The sequence below is a fragment of the Puma concolor genome, chromosome C1, assembly GCF_028749965.1.
Source record: "Puma concolor isolate L17-30 chromosome C1, mPumCon1.1.hap2, whole genome shotgun sequence".
In the NCBI taxonomy this organism is placed as follows: domain Eukaryota; kingdom Metazoa; phylum Chordata; class Mammalia; order Carnivora; family Felidae; genus Puma; species Puma concolor.
The window spans coordinates 158,473,638-158,491,984 of NC_141674.1; the positions used below are offsets into that span (position 1 = coordinate 158,473,638).

The 18,347-nt window shown below is 38.3% G+C and overlaps 1 long non-coding RNA gene and 1 pseudogene across 1 annotated transcript in view; both read right to left on the reverse strand.

Moving 5' to 3' along the window:
* Positions 1-475: 475 nt before the first annotated feature.
* Positions 476-18,347, reverse strand: part of LOC147578516 (uncharacterized) — a 53,324-nt gene continuing 35,452 nt past the window's right edge. Inside the window, exon 5 of the long non-coding RNA XR_015255288.1 lies at positions 476-599. This is a non-coding gene — a long non-coding RNA (uncharacterized LOC147578516). The remainder of the gene's footprint in view (positions 600-18,347) is intronic.
* On the reverse strand, positions 8,874-9,162 carry LOC147578517 (NADH dehydrogenase [ubiquinone] 1 beta subcomplex subunit 1 pseudogene; annotated as a pseudogene).

The window sequence follows — 18,347 nt, forward strand, 5'->3', positions numbered from 1 at the left end:
GGAATCTTCTCTCCTACTTAGAGTCCAGGAGCAGAGAAAGGCCCAGTCAAGGAAGAAGTTAGTAGGAATTCCAGGAGGTGCAAGAGAAAAGATCACTCAAATGGAGGGAGTGAGAATGGAGGTGCCAGGTAGAAGAGGGGCGATAGAGCAAGGTGGACCCTGGGAGCAAACACCATGCTCCTCACACACCTATTTCTGCCAGAAAGTGTGCTTTTTAGGGGAAATCTAGTTATAGTGAATACCAAGGGCAGCTTGTAATCTGAATAGAGAGAATATCCAAGTGCATGATCGTATTCTTGTAATGCTATTTTTGTCTTAGATAAAACCACACACACATTCATATGAATACAAAGAATCAAGATACCAATCATGTTACCATGGCAACTTCATTCTGAAATATTTTCCTTCTGTATTAATTAAACCAAGGCTATAAACATAATAAAAAATGAAAGACCAAAGACAATTAAAGGCCATACCCATGTTAGCTTGACAGACTGTGTCCATGTGTTGTGCTATTCCAAAAAATGAAGCATTCCCTTCTCAGGAATCTGAGGACCCAATGATCTCTAGGCTGAAGTAGTTTGATTGCATTTGAATGCCTGAGGAAAATGGATATTCTGTTATATTTTATTTTATTTTATTTATTTATTTTTTTTCAACGTTTATTTATTTTTGGGACAGAGAGACACAGAGCATGAACGGGGGAGGGGCAGAGAGAGAGGGAGACACAGAATCGGAAACAGGCTCCAGGCTCTGAGCCATCAGCCCAGAGCCCGACGCGGGGCTCGAACTCACGGACCGCGAGATTGTGACCTGGCTGAAGTCGGACGCTTAACCGACTGCGCCACCCAGGTGCCCCTCTGTTATATTTTAAAAGGAGTTTCAGTTGTTCTGTTTACCTACAGAAAATGCCCAGTTACCACTTTCTTCATTAGTACTAGTAAATCTCAATTTTTTGGAAATAAAGGTTCTCTCTACCAGGGTCCCCAGGACCCTCAATTTTAGCCTTATTATCATTACTGAGTGACCATTTCTCCTATACCGTTCATGTTCTATCAGACTCCAAATATTGTTGCCTTTGCTTTTTGAAGATTCTTGCATCTGCTCTCCTTTTTTTACACTTTATAATTTCTTTTAACATTTATTCATTTTTGAGAGACTGAGAACGAGTGGGAAAGGGGCAGAAAGAGAGAGAGGGAGGAGACAGAATCTGAAGCAGCCTCCAGGCTCTGAGCTGTCAGCACAGAGCCCAACGTGGGGCTCGAACTCACAAACCATGAGAGCATGACCTGAGCCAAAGTCAGACGCTAAACTGACTGAGTCACACAGGCACCCTGCATCTGCTCTCCTTTTTGTTCCCACTGCCATAGCCCTTCATTCATCAGACCCATGATAATCATATCCTGTTTTTCAATTCTTTATTTTTCAGTATTTATCAGACTTCTTCATTATTAGAGTTTTCTTTCCTTGGGAACAACAACCAATCCAAACCTATAATTGTATTTTCTTTCAGCCTTTCCATGTTTAAACATTTTTAAAAAATTATTTTTAGAGAGAGAGCATGAGTGAGGGAGAGGCAGAGGGAGGGAGGGGGAGAGAGAGAGAGAGAGAGAGAGAGAGAGAGAGAGAGAGAGAATCTTAAGCAGGCTCCATGTTCAGCATGGAGCCCAATGTAGGGCTCAACCCCATGACCCTGGGATCATGACCTGAGCTGAAATCAAGAGTCTAATGCTCAACCGACTGAGCCACTCAGGCATCCTAAGCCTGTCCATGTTTAAAGCTTGTTCTTTCCCGACTAGCTCAGTTGGTAGAGTATGAGACTCTAAAAGCTTATTCTTAAGCCAGTCTTCTCTAGCCTCCTCCATATTCCATCATTGATATCATCATCATCATCATCATCATCTTCATCATCATCATCACCTCTGTTATTAATTTTTTTCTTCATGTGACTCAGATTTTGGCTTTGAACTAACAAGGCATCAGTTTGGGAATATACTTTTCAAATTGGATATGGAGGAATTATAACCCAAAGCCTTTTTCCTGAGAAGAAATAAAAACTTATAACAAAAACTGAGTGCAACAGACGTGGCAGAAGGCATCTAATAGTTTTTGCAGGCAAAACTGTCAGCATGTAGGTAACTCAAGAGCTAATAGAAAGAGATGATTCAGTGATATTTAAGAAGAACTCTGTGTCAGAATAAGGTCTACATGTTTGTTTGTTTATTTTCTAGAGAGGGGGTGCAAGTAAACAAGCAGCAGAGGGGGGGAGAAAAAAAAAGGGAGAGAGAGAGAAAGACAGGAATGGGGCTCACCCAAAGTGCGGCTTGTGTTTACCTTAAGTGGGGCTGGAGTTCACCTGATGTGGGTGGGACTTGAACTCAGGAACCATGAAATCACACATGACCTGAGCTGAAGTCAGATGCTTAATGACTGAGCCTTCCAGATGCCCCAAGGTCTATATGTTTTTAAATTTAGGTTCAAATAATCTTCTCTAATTCATTGTTGTAGTCATGATCTTGACTTGGCAGTTTTCCTTACTTATTTCAAAGTCTTTCCAAACCAAATAAAGGCAAACCAAAGACTTTGCAAACCAAATAAAGGCAAAAGACATCTATGATACTATAATATGATTCATCAAGAATAGCAATTAAACCACCCTCCACATATTTGATGGTCAGGCTTTGAGGACTCTGGGGGCAGGTCTTTATGTTTTTGCATGCTGGGAGCTTTTCAAGTTTTTGACAGGTAATTGTTATTTCAAGAGGCAGACAAGTGCTAAACTTTGAATCCCATTATAGAAAATTTTCAATTCTCGGGGCGCCTGGGTGGCGCAGTCGGTTAAGCGCCCGACTTCAGCCAGGTCACGATCTTGCGGTCCGTGAGTTCGAGCCCCGCGTCGGGCTCTGGGCTGATGGCTCAGAGCCTGGAGCCTGTTTCTGATTCTGTGTCTCCCTCTCTCTCTGCCCCTCCCCCGTTCATGCTCTGTCTCTCTCTGTCCCAAAAATAAATAAACATTGAAAAAAAAAATTTTTAAAAAAGAAAATTTTCAATTCTCAACAATCAGATGATCATTTTCAAATATATAATCACTTTTTTTTACAAAGCAGTCAGAGTAATCTTTTTTTAAAAGTTTTTTAATGTCTGTTTATTTTTGAGAGAGAGAGAGAGACAAACAGTGAGCAGGGGAGAGGCAGAGAGAGAGGGAGACAGAATCCAAAGCAGGCTCCAGGCTCTGAGCTGTCCGCACAGAGTCCAATACGGGGCTCGAACCCATCAGCTGTGAGATCATGACCTGAGCCGAAGTGGATATTTAACCGACTAAGTCACCCAGGTGCCGCCAGATCTTTTTAATCTTTTAAAAACAGAAATATGCTCCTGTTATATCCCGTTTAAGTAAAGCATCAAGACTGAACTGGAATGCAGCACCCTCTCTACCATTTGCTGCCTCTTTCCCTCTGCTCTGGCTACTCTGGTTTTCTTTCATTTCTTCCAATGAGGCAGACCTTAGAGCTCTTGTACACTGATTCCTCTGGTCTAACTCTTGACCTGGTTAGTGTTTACTCAAACTCCAGGTCTCAGCTAAAACATTACTTCTTCAGGGGTGCCTGAGTGGCTCAGCAGTTTGAGCGTCAGACTTCAGCTCAGATCATGATCTTGCAGTTCATGAGTTCGAGCCCCGCATCAGGCTTACTGCTGTTTGTGCAGAGCCTGTTTCAGATCCTCTCTGCTCTCTCTCCCTCAAAAATAAAAATAAACATTTAAAATAATTATAATAAAATAAGATAAAATATTACTTCCTCAAAAGGGTCTTCCCTGACACCTCCTTCCCCAATCCAAATTAATGCACTGTATTTATATTGTCACATTATAGCTTGTACTCTTCCTTCAAATCCCTTAACACAAATCATACTTGCAGAATGTTGCACGATTCACTGAACAAAGTCTATTTCCTTGTATCATTCAGATTTTGTCAAAGAAATAGAACCACCCTAAATAATATCAAAAGTGAAATTTATTGTAGGGATTAGACCTTATGCAATTGTGGGTGCTGGTAAAGAAGTCTATGGAAGGCTGTTGCCTTGCCTCTGGTGGTGAGCCTGAAGTCTCCATAGACTCCATAGGTCTATAGGTTCAGCAATCAGGAAGAAACTCTAGGTATGAAATGGGGAGAGCAAGGACAAACAAGAAACCACGAGGACAACTGGAATCCACGTTCATCTCATACTACCTTTGTCTTAATCTGTTCAGGCTGCTATAATAAAATACCATAGATCAGGTAGCTTATGAGCAACAGAAATTTATTTCTCACAGTTCTGGAGGTTGGGAAGTCCAAGATCAAGGCACCAGCAGATTCAGTGTCTGCTGATCTGGTGAGAGCTCACTTCCTATTTCACAGATGTCATCTTATCTCCGTAACTTCACTTGTTGGAGGGGATGAGGGAGCTCCCTGGGTTCTCTTTTATACTAATTATCTCCCAAAGTTTCATCTCCAAAAACTATCCTGTAGGGGCTTAGGGTTCAACATATGAATTTTAAGGGGGAGACAAACATTCAGTCTATAGCAACGTCCAATCTTGAGAATGTGGAAAACGTGCCAAAGAAGTTGGTACTCTTTGCTGTGGTGATGCACCTATGTCTGCCCCAGGACTCAGAGAAGCTGAAGAAGGAGACCAGGCAGGAGCAGCAGGGGTGGCAAGAGCTGCGGGCTGGCTGCCCGATGACAAAGTGAGCCGGCGGGTCAGTGAGGATGGGCATGAATGCGGCAGTGCCTGTCATTACACCAGCTTTTAGAGCTGCTGCTTCCCATTCCTCTTCCCTTCCAAATCTTAAGATGATGTTTCTTGTGCCCAACACTAAACCAAAACCATACACGAAAGGAGGATTCTGAGAATCATGGTTTCAGTTTTAACTAAGTTGACACAGTACAAAACTACCCAATCCCTTATTAGTCTATAAGTTTCATGATACCAGGGAATATATGTTGTGCCCAGCACTTAGAATAACTTTCAATACACAATAAGTCCTGAATAAATGTTATAACAAACAAATTTTATTCTTATCTATGAACAAAAGGAATTTGTTCATTTAAAAAAATCATCGTTTGAATTACAACTTATTCAGGATTTAATTGTGGGTTGTAAATTGTAATTGTGAAATTAGCAAACTTTGAATATGATACTAATTTAGCAGTGCATTTAATACATTTAACCACTGATAGTAGCCTAATAATTGGTACAAACAAATCTGTGACTACCTCAAATTATTTTTGGGTATGTAGGAAAGTAAAATTAATTAATTTTAAAATGTCATCACAGGCAAAAGGTGATATCCTTAATTATGACATGTGCACTTTTAAGAAATCAGAAAAAAAGTGACAATTCCTTAAAGCTTCTCAAGATGTAACTGATGGCAAAGAATGAGAGTAACTGCAGTCAACTCTTTAACACTCTATTTAAAATTAGCCTAAACTTCAACAATTGTGTTGAAATTTAGGAAACTTTGGTGCTACAGGGGATCAGAAAAACAGAAAGTAGCCACCCCTGTTTGAAGATTTTCTGGTACCTTCCAAAGAACTGAGATATGAAAGACTGACTGCCTCTCTCAATTTGACTATTGAAATCCCCAAGGATCTGGACATTCCCACCCAAAGCTGGTCTTTGGCACACTTATCTTTGGTCTTAAAAAATCAATGTTTGAGGGGCACCTGGGTGGCTCAGTTGGTTAAGCAACTGACTTCAGCTCACGTCATGATCTCACGGTTCGTGGGTTTGAGCCCTGTGTCGGGCTCTATGCTGACAGCTTAGAGCCTGGAGCCTGCTTTGGATTCTGTGTCTCCCTCTCTCTCTGTCCCTCCCCTGCTGGTTCTCTGTCTCTCTCTGTCTCTCAAAAATAAATAAACATTAAAAAAAAGTCAATGTTTGACAACACTTGGATGACAATTACTGCTTAATTGTGCTTTGGTTTACAGGATGCATTGAAGCCTGTGAATGTACAATTTGCCATGGATGAAAAGTAGGTGATGTTTATTTTAGTAACATTTGGTATTTAATTTTAGAAAACTCCTCTAATTTTTTATGATGTGCTAGTGCAGTGATTAAGGAGAAAAAGCAATCAGTGGGATTTATCCAGTTTTAAAGACTTCAAAGAAATACTTTGGCATGTCAGTTTAAGCAGGTAAAGAAACTTTACTAAAAGTAGCCTAGTAATGCACTTTGAATTGTTATATCCTCATTAGGCAAATTCTAAACAGAGAAAGACCCTGGGCATCATCAGGTTCAAATTGCGATTCATTTAATCTTTTTTTTTTTTTCAACGTTTATTTATTTTTTTGGGACAGAGAGAGACAGAGCATGAACGGGGGAGGGGCAGAGAGAGAGGGAGACACAGAATCGGAAACAGGCTCCAGGCTCTGAGCCATCAGCCCAGAGCCTGACGCGGGGCTCGAACTCCCGGACCGCGAGATCGTGACCTGGCTGAAGTCGGACGCTTAACCGACTGCGCCACCCAGGCGCCCCGTGATTCATTTAATCTTTAATCACTCATTAATTCTGCAAATAATTTTTAGAGTGTCTATTATATACTAAGCCTAGGTTAGACCCTAGGCTTACAGCAATGTTAAACAGATAACATGCCTTGCCCTTATGGAACTTAAAGCCTAGTGGGTGATTCAATTAAAAAATAATTTCACGGGGCGCCTGGGTGGCGCAGTCGGTTAAGCGTCCGACTTCAGCCAGGTCACGATCTCGCGGTCCGTGAGTTCGAGCCCCGCGTCAGGCTCTGGGCTGATGGCTCGGAGCCTGGAGCCTGTTTCCGATGCTGTGTCTCCCTCTCTCTCTGCCCCTCCCCCGTTCATGCTCTGTTTCTCTCTGTCCCAAAAATAAATAAAAAACGTTGAAAAAAAATTAAAAAAAAAAAAAATAATTTCACAAATAACCATATAGTTATAATACAGGGTACAATGAGAGGGTTAACAAAGGGTAAAAATAAGTTTTGGGTTTTTTTAGGCTGGGGCTCAGAGAAGGGCTTCTTGAAGAAATAATAGTTTATTTGCTTTCTCAGACACTTAATACACCAAAGTGGCAAAACTAAATGAAAATGTTTTAATGGACAGAGTTAGGCACTACCTCTAATTACCTCCATCCATCCATCCATCCATCCATCCATCCATCCACCCATAAAATAGATCGAATATTTCTAAATAAATTATAAGAAAATTTAATTTAAAATTAGTTAATAATAATAAAGTGCTATATAGCCTAAAAATAAAATGATCCGTAGCAGAAATCTATGTATCATCAATATTGTTCATCATATCAATATATTTTTAAAGTATAATTTCAATGGCTATAGAAAAAGCATTCTATAAAAAGAAAATGCTTAGTAAATTAGGAAAAAAAAGAAATTTCTTAAACTAATGACAGAAGGACATTTTTCAAGATCCTTCAATGAGTATATTTAATAATAAAACTTAAAAAAGTCTCCATTAAAGTCTGGAGACCACAACTATTTGACACTTTCCTAAATGGCCTAGTCAATGCAATAAGAAAAGCAATAAGCAGTCTAAGGATTAGAGAATGTATTAGTTAGACTAAATATCACTCAATTTGTTGTGGTTTGGAAATTAAAAAGTTGACCACATTGTTCACTTCTGAAAGAAAGACAAATTAGTCATTATTTGCAAATAATATGCTAATCTTATCAAAATCCAAGGCAAGGAATGGAAAAACTAATTGAATGAATAAGATAATTAAATAGAATTTTTCCCAGTAAGATAAAAAGGCAACATGAAAGAATTCAATAGTATTTTTATAGCACTTTTTTGCAAGAGCAGTGAAAATTATAAAATGTTAAGAAATTAATTTTTCAAAAGTTAGACTTTTATAGAGAAATCATAAAACTTTTTTTAAGAAGCATAATAAGAAACTTGAATAAATGAAGATTATTTTCAAGGATGAAAGGACACACTTTTATAAAGATATCTCCTCAAATTAAGCTCTAAATTTAATAAGTTCCAATATGAACCTGGAATACTTTCTTACACCATACACAAAAATAAACTCAAAATGGATTAAAGACTGAAATGTGAGACCTGAAACCATAAAACTCCTAGAAGAAAACGTAGGTAGTAACTTATCTGACATAGCCCACAGAAACATTTTTCTAGATATGTCACCTTTGGCAAGGGAAACAAGCAAAACTAAACTATTGACACTACATCAAAATAAAAAAAAAACTTTTGCACAGCAAAGGAAACCATTAATAAAACAAAAAGGCAACCTACTAAGTAGGAGAAGATATTTGCAAATTATCTATAAATGGTTAATATATTTATATGTATGATTAATATCCAAAATATATAAAGAACTTATATAACTCAACACCAACTACCTCAAATAAGCCAATTAAAAATGGGCAGAGGTCCTGAATAGACATTTTCCCAAAGAAGATATAGAAATGGCCAACAGGCCTATGAAAAGATGCTCAACATCACTCATTATCAGGGAAATGCAAACCAAAACCATAATGAGGTATCACCTCATACCAGTCACAATGCCTAGAATCAAAAAGACAAGAAATAACAAGAGTTGGTGAGGATATGAAAAAAAGGGAACCTTCATACACTGTTGCTGGGAATGCAAATGGGTGCAGCCACTGTGGAAACATTATGGAGGTTCCTTAAAAAATTAAAAATAGAACAACCCTACGACCCAGCAATAACACTACTAGGAATTTATCCAAAGGATACAGGAGTGCTGATTCATTGGGGTACATGTATACCAATGTTTATAGCAGTGATTTCAACAATAGCCAAATTATGGAAAGAGCTTAAATTTCCATCCACTGATGAATGGATAAAAGAGATGTGGCTTACGTTTTTTTTTAAATAATGAATGTGTCTTTATTTCTCTCCCAATTTTTAAACTGTGAACATTCTGTATTTGAGTCACAGCCTTTACTTCCAGGTGACTTCTTCATTAGGTCTCAACTCCCTTTTAAACAACAAACTCCTGTTCTGGAAGGCAGGTTTTCATCGTTCTTTTTGTCTAGATAACATCCAAGGACAAATCCCACAGGCACAAGCATATGTACCCAGTGGTCATGAACAATCTGAATTACATTCATCATGAATGTTGTGGCTTTGTTGCCAAAAACGACCCTACAAACAAGACCTGCAGGGAGCCAAGCCTAGATGTGGTTTATATATACAATGGAAACTACTTGGCAATGAGAAAAAATGAAATCATGCCATTTGCAGCAATATAACTGGAGGGTATTATGCTAAGTGAAATAAGTTGGCCAGAGAAAGAGAGATATCATATGGTTTCACTCATATGTGGAACTTGAGAAACTTAACAGAAGACCAAGGGTGAAGGGAAGGGGAAAAAAATAGTTACAGAGAGGGAGGGAAGCAAACCTTAAGAGACTCTTAAATACAGAGAACAAACTGAAAGTTGATGGGGAGGAGTGGGGGAGAGGGGAAAATGTGTGATGAGCATTGAGCAGGGCACTTGTTGGGATGAGCACTGGGTGTTGTGTGTAAGCGAGGAATCACGGGAATCTATCTCCAAAACCAAGAGCACACTGTTCACACTGTATGTTAGCCAATTTGACAATAAATTATATTAAAAAAAAAAAAAAAAGAATGGGACTTTTGAAAAGGAATCATTAAAGTGGAAAATAATTTAAAAAGTAAAAAAAAAAAAAAAAAAAAGAGATAGAAATATATGATCCAGTAATTCCACTACTGGGTATTTACCCCCCAAAAATGAAAACACTAATTCAAAAAGATACATGCACCCTCATGTTTATTGTAGCATTATTTACAATGGCCAAGATATGGAAGCAACCAAAATGTTCACTGATTAGGTGAATGGATAAAGAACAGGTGGTAAACATACACAATGGAATATTACTCAGCCTTAAAAAAAATGAGATTTGCCATTTGCAACAATATGCATGGACCTAGAGGGTATTATGCTAAGTGAAATAAGTCCATCAGAGAAAGACAAATACTATATGATTTCACTCATGTGAAGTTTTGAAACAAAACAAATGAACAAAGAAAAAAGAGACAAACAAAACAACACTTGTAAATATAGAAAACAAAGTGGTGGTTGCCAAAGGGGAGATGGGTGGGAGGATGAAAGAAATAGATAAAAGGGATTAAGAGTATATTTACTGTGTGGAGCACTGAGTAATGAATAAAATTGTTGAATCACTATACTGTACACCTGAAACTAATATAATGCTGCATGTTAATTGTAAAATAACATGAAAATAAAAAAGAAAAGAAAATGTACATAAACTACAGGGCACCTGGGTGGCTCAGTTGGTTAAGCGTCTGACTCTTGATTTCGGCTCAGGTCATGATCTCACAGGTTTGTGAGTTTGAGCCTCACATCAGACTCCACACTGACAGTGCAGAGCCTGCTTGGGATTCTGTCTCTCCCTCTCTCACTGCCCCCCCCCACTTGCTCTGTCTATCAAAATAAATAAATAAACTTAAAAAATGTTTTTTTAAAAAATAAAATGTCTATAAGCTACAATCCACTAATTCTATATCTCACATATACTCTAGAAAAACCCTATGTGCAAAAAGTAAACATCAAGGATGTTCATGGAAGCAGTGTTAATATTAGTAAATAAGAGGAAAAACCTTCATGCCCATCAACAAGGAAATAAATAAATTAAATGCATTATATCTATGCAATCAATACTCAGTGGCAATTAAAAAGATCTTTAACCTGTAAATATCAATATAAATAGATCAAAAACAATGCTGAAAAAGAAAAGCAAGATATTGATAAATATAATATGCTATATATATATAAGCCATATACAAAAGAAAACAATCCTTCATGTATTGTTATGCATATCTGTTATATATGCTTAGCATTTAAAAACATAGGAATATTATATATGTGCAGAAATGTATATACACACATTTTATGTAGTGATATGTAAAACTACATGTAAATCTATTTGAGAATACACTGGAAGAAATTAGCACCTCAAACACATCAGAAGAGAGGGGTGTGGGGAACAGGGAGGGAATAACCATGGGAAATTTAAAGGAGACTGTCCTAGGGGCACCTGGGTGGCTCAGTCCCTTAGGTGTCCGACTTCGGCTTAGGTCATGATCTCACTGTTTGTGAGTTTGAACCCTGTGTCGGGGTCTGTGCTGACAGCTCAGAGACTGGAGCCTGCTTCAGATTCTGTGTCTCCCTCTCTCTCTGCCCCTCCCCAACTTGCACTCTGTCTCTCTCATAAATAAATAAATAAATAAATAAATAAATAAATAATCAATAGACTGACCTATATCTTTAGTTTGTTCTTTCTTTCTTTTCTCTTTTTTTTCTTTTCTTTTCTTCCTTCGTTCCTTCGTTCCTTCCTTCCTTCCTTTCTTTCTCCCCAGGGATAGAATTTAGTGATTCATCACTTACATATAACACCCAGTGCTCATCCCAACCAGTGTCCTCCTTTAGGACGGTGTCCTCATCCCTTTAGTCCTTCCCCCACCCAACACCCGACCAGCAACCCTCAATTTGTTCTCTGTATTTAAAAGTTTCTTAATGGCTCCCTGTTTTTATATTATTTTTGCTCCCCTTCCACTATGCTCTGTTTCTTAAATTCCACATGAGTGAAATCATATACTTGTCTTTCTCTGACTGACTTATTTCACTTAGCATAATACATTCTAGTTCCATCCACATTGTTGCAAATGGCAAGATTTCATTCTTTTTGACCTCTGAGTAATATTCTATTATACATATATATCTCCAATATATATATCCATTATATATATCCATATATATATATATATATATATATATATATATATATATATATATCTTCTTTATCCATTCATCAGTCAATGGACATTTCAGTTCTTTCCATACTTTGGTTATTGTCAATAGTGCTGCTATGAACACTGGGGTACATGTGCCCCTTCAAACCAGGGCAAATACCTAGTAGTGCAATTGCTGGGTTGTAGGGTAGTTCTATTTTTAATTTTTTGAGGAATCTCCATACTGTTTTGCAGAGTGCCTGCACCAGCTTGTAATCCCCCCAGCAGTGCAAAAGGGTTCCCCTTTCTCCACATCCTTGCCAACATCTGTTGTTGCCTGAGTTTTTTTTTTTTTTTAATTTTTTTAAGTTTATTTATTTTGAGAGAGAGCACAGGTAGAGGAGGGTCAGAGAGAAGGAGAGACAGAATCCCAAGCAGGCTCTTCAACATCAGCACAGAGCCCGACGTGGGTCTTGTACTCACAAACTGTGAGATCATGACCTGAGCTGAGATCAAGAGTCGGACGATTAACAGACTGCACCACCCAGGTGCCCTGCCTAAGTTCTTAATTTTAGCCATTCTGACAGGTGTGAGGTGGTATCTCATGGTGGTTTTGATTTGTATTTACACAATGATGAATGATGTTGAGCATTTTTTCATGTGTATGTTAACCATCTCGGTGTCTTCTTTGGACAAATGTCTATCCATGTCTTTTGCCCATTTCTTCACTGGATTATCTATATTTTGGGTGTTGAGTTTGATAAGTTCTTTAGAGATTTTAGATACTAACACTTTGATATGTCATTTACAAATATCTTCTCCCATTCATCAGTTGCCTTTTAGTTTTGCTGATTGTTCCCTTCCCTGTGCAGAAGCTTTTCATCTTGATGAAGTCCCAGTAGTTAAGTTTTGCTTGTTTCCCTTGCATTGGAGACACGTCAAGTTAGAAGTTTCTGTGGCTGAGGTCAAAGAGATTGTTGCCTGTTTTCTCCTCCAGAATTTTGATTGCTTCCTGTCTTACGTTTAGGTCTTTCATCCATTTTTACTTCATTTTTGTATATGGTGTAAGAAAGTGGTCTGGTCTCATTCTTCTGCATGCTGCTGTCCAGTTTTCTCAACACCATTTGCTGAAGAGACTGTCTTTATTCCATCAGATAATCTTTTTTGCTTTGTTAAAGATTAGTTGGCCATATGTTTGTGGGTCCATTTCTGGGTTCTCTATTCTGTTCCCTTGATCTATCTTTCTGTTTTTGTGCCAGTACCATACTGTCTTGATGATTACAGCTTTGTAATATAGCTTGAAGTCCGGAATTGTGATGCCTCAAGCTTTGGTTTTCTTTTTCAGGATTGCTGTGGCTATTTGGGGTCTTTTCTGGTTCCATACAAATTTTAGGATTGTTTGTTCTAGCTCTATGAAGAATGCTGATGTTATTTTGATGTGGATTGCATTGAATATGTAGGTGTGTTACTTTTTTAATTAACAAATACACAAAAGACTGAGAGTCAATGAGACAGAATATTAACAATGTTTAATTCAGAATGACCAAATAAGATATTTCCTGTATTACTATTTGTAATTTTTTTCTTTTGACTCTCAAAATTAAGCACAATTTAAAAAATGTACTTATAAATTCCTTTTCACACAACGTAAACAGGCAGGTCAAATGCCTGTGTCTTTGGGATTTTCTTTTCTAAAGGTCTCTGATTAGAATAACCAGGCCATCTTTCCAGTAGGTATGGAAAGAGAAATAGAAGAGAAAGTCCAAAGGTCATGTTCATTGTGGGAATTCCCCAAGTTCTGTTGACAGACCTGATCTCCATGGTGTGGGGGTGAAGTAGGAGAGAGGTGGGAGAAAGGTTATCCCTAGGGCTTCCTTCCTACATCCCTGCAGACTCCTTCATCTGGCAGCACATAGACATGAAGCATTAGTGAGCAGAAAGAGTAAATAAGAAATGAAGCCGGAGATGCCAGCTCCCTTGAGGCTTAGACAAGATGTTACTGATAAGAAATATTCATGCTAATTTCAAGCTCTGAGCAACAATAGAATACTCCACCTAGCATCCATCATATATTCTTATAGGATTATGGAGCCTCTCACAGGCCAAGAGAAGATTGGGATACTTCTACTTTTTTGAGGCTTCAGTGTATTAAAAAATGATAACATTTGGGGGCGCCTGGGTGGCGCAGTCGGTTAAGCGTCCGACTTCAGCCAGGTCACGATCTCGCGGTCCGTGAGTTCGAGCCCCGCGTCAGGCTCTGGGCTGATGGCTCAGAGCCTGGAGCCTGTCTCCGATTCTGTGTCTCCCTCTCTCTCTGCCCCTCCCCCGTTCATGCTCTGTCTCTCTCTGTCCCAAAAATAAATAAATGTTGAAAAAAAAAATTTAAAAAAAAATAAAAAAATAAAAAAAAAAATGATAACATTTAAAGATAAACTTATAATAATTGTTATAAGTATTTACATTAAAAATAATGCTGTTAAAACAAATTACAGTAAAATGTAAGTATGCTACTCATCACAACTACAAATTATGAAAACGTTTCAATTCAAAGTGCATTGTGGAAGTCTGTTCCAATGATGGGAACAAAAAACATAAAGGTCTACAGTAAGTGTCTTTGTCTTTTAATCCTGTTAGTATCTCTGTGACTGTATGTAATACTTCAATAGAAGACATTGCCAAAAATCTCCAATTGAGTCCTTTCATAAATAAGGGATCAGGCCTAAGTGCTCTTCCTGGGGTATCCCTCCCCTCTCTCCTTGTTTTAAGTTCTGCTCTTGGGGGATAACTTAGAGGAATGACTGTGTTACTTGAGAGGATAAGGAGGGCCAGAGCAGGACTTTAGCTAGACCAGTAGAGAAATCACATTTACTACAAGTCAGTTGGATGGAATAGTCAAGTTCAGGAAGGATAAAGGATAAATAGTCGAGTTCAGGACATAAAGCAGGGAAGGGCAGGAAGGTGTTATAAGTACAGGCAGGTAAGATGCTTACAGCAGAGATGTGTGCCTGGTCTAACTGCCCTGCCCAGAGCCTGGTGACTCATGGAATGATGGCGGCATGTCTAATGTGTGGGTGGGCTAAACTTTAAAACACCTTCTCTCTGCAACTCATGGTCTAATCACTGTGTTTTATTCTCATATTTCCCTTTTTCTAAAGGCTTTACTTGTAAGTCTTAACAACAGTCATATTCACATTTTCTTCGAGAAATTGTTGAAAATGTGCCCAAGAACTGTAGTGCCTTTCCCAGTGACCCCTACACCAATGAAAACACATATATGGCCATCAAACTAAGCTTCTGACACAAAGTTTGGGGAAGATAGCAGCAAAGATCAAGTAGTTAAATTAATAGAGGAGGGCCAAAAAAAGAGGGAAGGATTAAGGAATTGGGAGCTCTGGACAAATACAGACAAAATCACAAGCTGCAGTGTGTGAACCGTGAGGATCTAGTTATAGGGCACCAGCACTTGAGGGTGGAGCTTAATATTCACCAAGGTTTCCCTATTTCCCTATAGCTTAAGTCCATATGTATTCTGAATGTTGTGGGCCTCATGTGCAGGTGGAGGAAACATACAATTCCTGTAATGCCCACATCTCTTAGGAACTCATCCAAAGCAGAAAATATATCACCAGGTCTATTAAAGGTGCTCTATTTTTTAAAGTATTATTAAAAGTATAATAAAACTTAAAATGTCAGAGCCTACAGGTACTATGTATGAGCATACTGTGAAATAATCTGGCCATAATGGCCAATTATGGTCATTTGTCATTTGACAATATTTGCCTCACCTGGAAACCCAGAATGGTGCACTATTGCTAAGAATGGAAGAGAAAAAGGCCCAGGGCATTCCATTCCCAAGAGATAGCTTACATAAGTTATAACATAAAGAAGGAGAATGAAAGCATAAGATGATTTTTAGTCTTGGCTTTCTACAAGGTCAAGAGAATTGGTGCATGCTCGCTACTTTGTTATTAGAAAGTGGAGAACATTCTCCTCCCAATTCCCCCAAGTGAGAAAGGGAAAGTTGCCACTGGACGCCATCCCTATATGGGGAGGCCTGTAACATCAAGGAAGAGAAAAGAAACCAAGTTATATTGCCAACATTTCAATTTGATGAACCTTTTGTTGTTAGCTCTTTCTAACTTGGGGAGATGGGACAGAGGAGGAAAGTGGGAGAGAGAATAAGCGGAAGACCATCTAGAGATTTGGAAGAGAGAAAGTTCATCTGCAAAAGTGGAAACCAATGTGAACTACATCTGCTTAAAATGTAATACAACCTTCCAAAGAGAGTAAAGCAACTGTGATGAAAGCAAAACAAAAAAGCAAAATATTTAAATTAATTTAGACCATGGTAAGAAAAAGGTTTCCCTTGACCTTTGGCTAAAAAGTCCTTAAAGCGGGGGTGGGGGGCAGTCCAAAAGGAAGGCTATTTTTCAGGGAGTTTGCTGTGAAGAGTTAGTTGCTAGTCAGATTTTAACAGAAAAATCCCCCCAAATTTCTGAAGTTTCTCCCTCCATGTCATTTTGGGTTGTTGTCATCAAACACAACAAAACCTTGGTACATATGTAATAACTACAAAAAAATTTCAGAAAAAGTACTTAAAAATTCCCTTGTGTTCCTCAAAAAGTTAAAAATAGAACTACCCTATGATCCAGCAATTGCACTACCACATATTTACCCAAAGGATACAAAAATACTGATTCGAAGGAACATAAGCACCATGACGTTTATAGCAGCATTAACAATAGGCAAATTATGGAAAGAGCCCAAATGTCCACTGACTGATTAATGGATAAAGAAGACAATGTGGTATATATATATACAATGGAATTTGCTTAGCTATAAAAAAAAGAATGAAATCTTGCCATTTGCAACGAGGTGGATAGAGCTAAGGGTGTATTAATCTAAGCAAAATAAGCCAGTCAGAGAAAGACAAATGCTATGATTTCACTCATAGGTGGAATTTAAGAAATGAAACAGAAAACGTAGGGGAAAAAAAGAGAGAGGCAAACCGTAAAACAGACTCTTAACTATAGAGAACAAACTGAGGGTTGCTGGAGGGGTGGTGGGTGAGGGGATGGGATAAATGGGTGACGGGGATTAAGGAGGGTACTTGTGATGAGCACTGGATGTTATATGTGAGTGATGAATCACTAAATTCTACTCCTGAAACGAATATTACACTATACGTTAACTAACTGGGATTTAAATAAAAACTTGAAACAAATTTTTTAAATTCCCTCTTATAATTCTCAATTGGTGAGTTGAAAATTCAATTTAAAGGATCGATAAAAATGAAATCACCCCCAAACACTCACCCACTATCAGGAAGAACTGGTTAACCACAGCTTTAGAATTTGGTTGGCATTTTCAGTAAGTCAGTGCTAAAAAAGAACCCCACGTTTACAACAAAAGAAGATCCAAAGACACCGCAACATGGCTTTGGAACGTTTGCATCCAAGGTGCTCCAGACAGGACAGCACTTGGCTGCTGGCCTAGCCTTGCACAGACTCCAGCCGAGATATTTTCAGGGCGGCTTTTACCCACTCCCAAGGGCTCTGTGTCAGGGTCTTCAACATGAAAGCAGACTGGGGGGGATAGCTTTGAGGCAAGAATTTAAAATGGCTGAAAGGGACTTTTCAGATTAATCAGTGTGAAAAGGTCTGAGACCATTTTCATCCATTAATTTATTCATTTCTATTTTTTTTAAACCTCATAAGCAAAAAATGAAAGCAAATAAAACCCAATGATAGTAAAAGATTTAATTTTTTCACCTAAGATGACTTTTTTTAATTAAGAAAGATGTTTCAAAGAGCTCAGGTTAAAAAAAAATTCCTGAGATCACCTGATCTTTTATGAAGTCTACACATTTGTTTTTATGAGGACATAAGACTGTGTATTATTTTGAAATCACTAAATTCCAAAAATTCTTATGGAAATTCTCCATTCTCAATCCAAAGTGACTGTGGACAGAAAGGAAGTGGATGTGATAAAATATAAACACATTGCTGAAATTCAAATTCAAGGAGAATTCCATCTAGAGGAGACTGTAGAAATCAATGAGACCAGTGGTTCTCAAATCTGGTGGTGCAACAGAATCACCTGTTTAATGTTGTTCCAGCCTTTTATTTCAACTCAGCTTTCTTAAAATACATCTTTGAGTATTTCTTCTATTTCAAATCTTCGCATCTATTCCTTCCATTTTACCACCGCCAAGTCAGCCATGGGAATACCTATACTACTTAGGATTGTTTTTCATTCTCTATCCTGTTTGGGATCAACAGTTCTCTTACCTCTCTATCTTTTCATGTGAACATCTACAGTTTTTCAAGACTTTCCTCCACTTCATGGATTCTAATGCTATAATACTCATTGTTTCTTTCTTTAATGTTTATTTATTTGTTAGAGAAAGAGAGAGAGGGTGCAAGTAAGGGAGAGGGGCAGAGGGAGAGAGACTAACAGAGAGAGAGAGGGAGAGAGAGAGAATCCCAAGCAGGCTCCACGCTCAGCACAGAACCCAATGTGGGGCTCAATCCCACAACTCTGGGATCATGACCTGAGC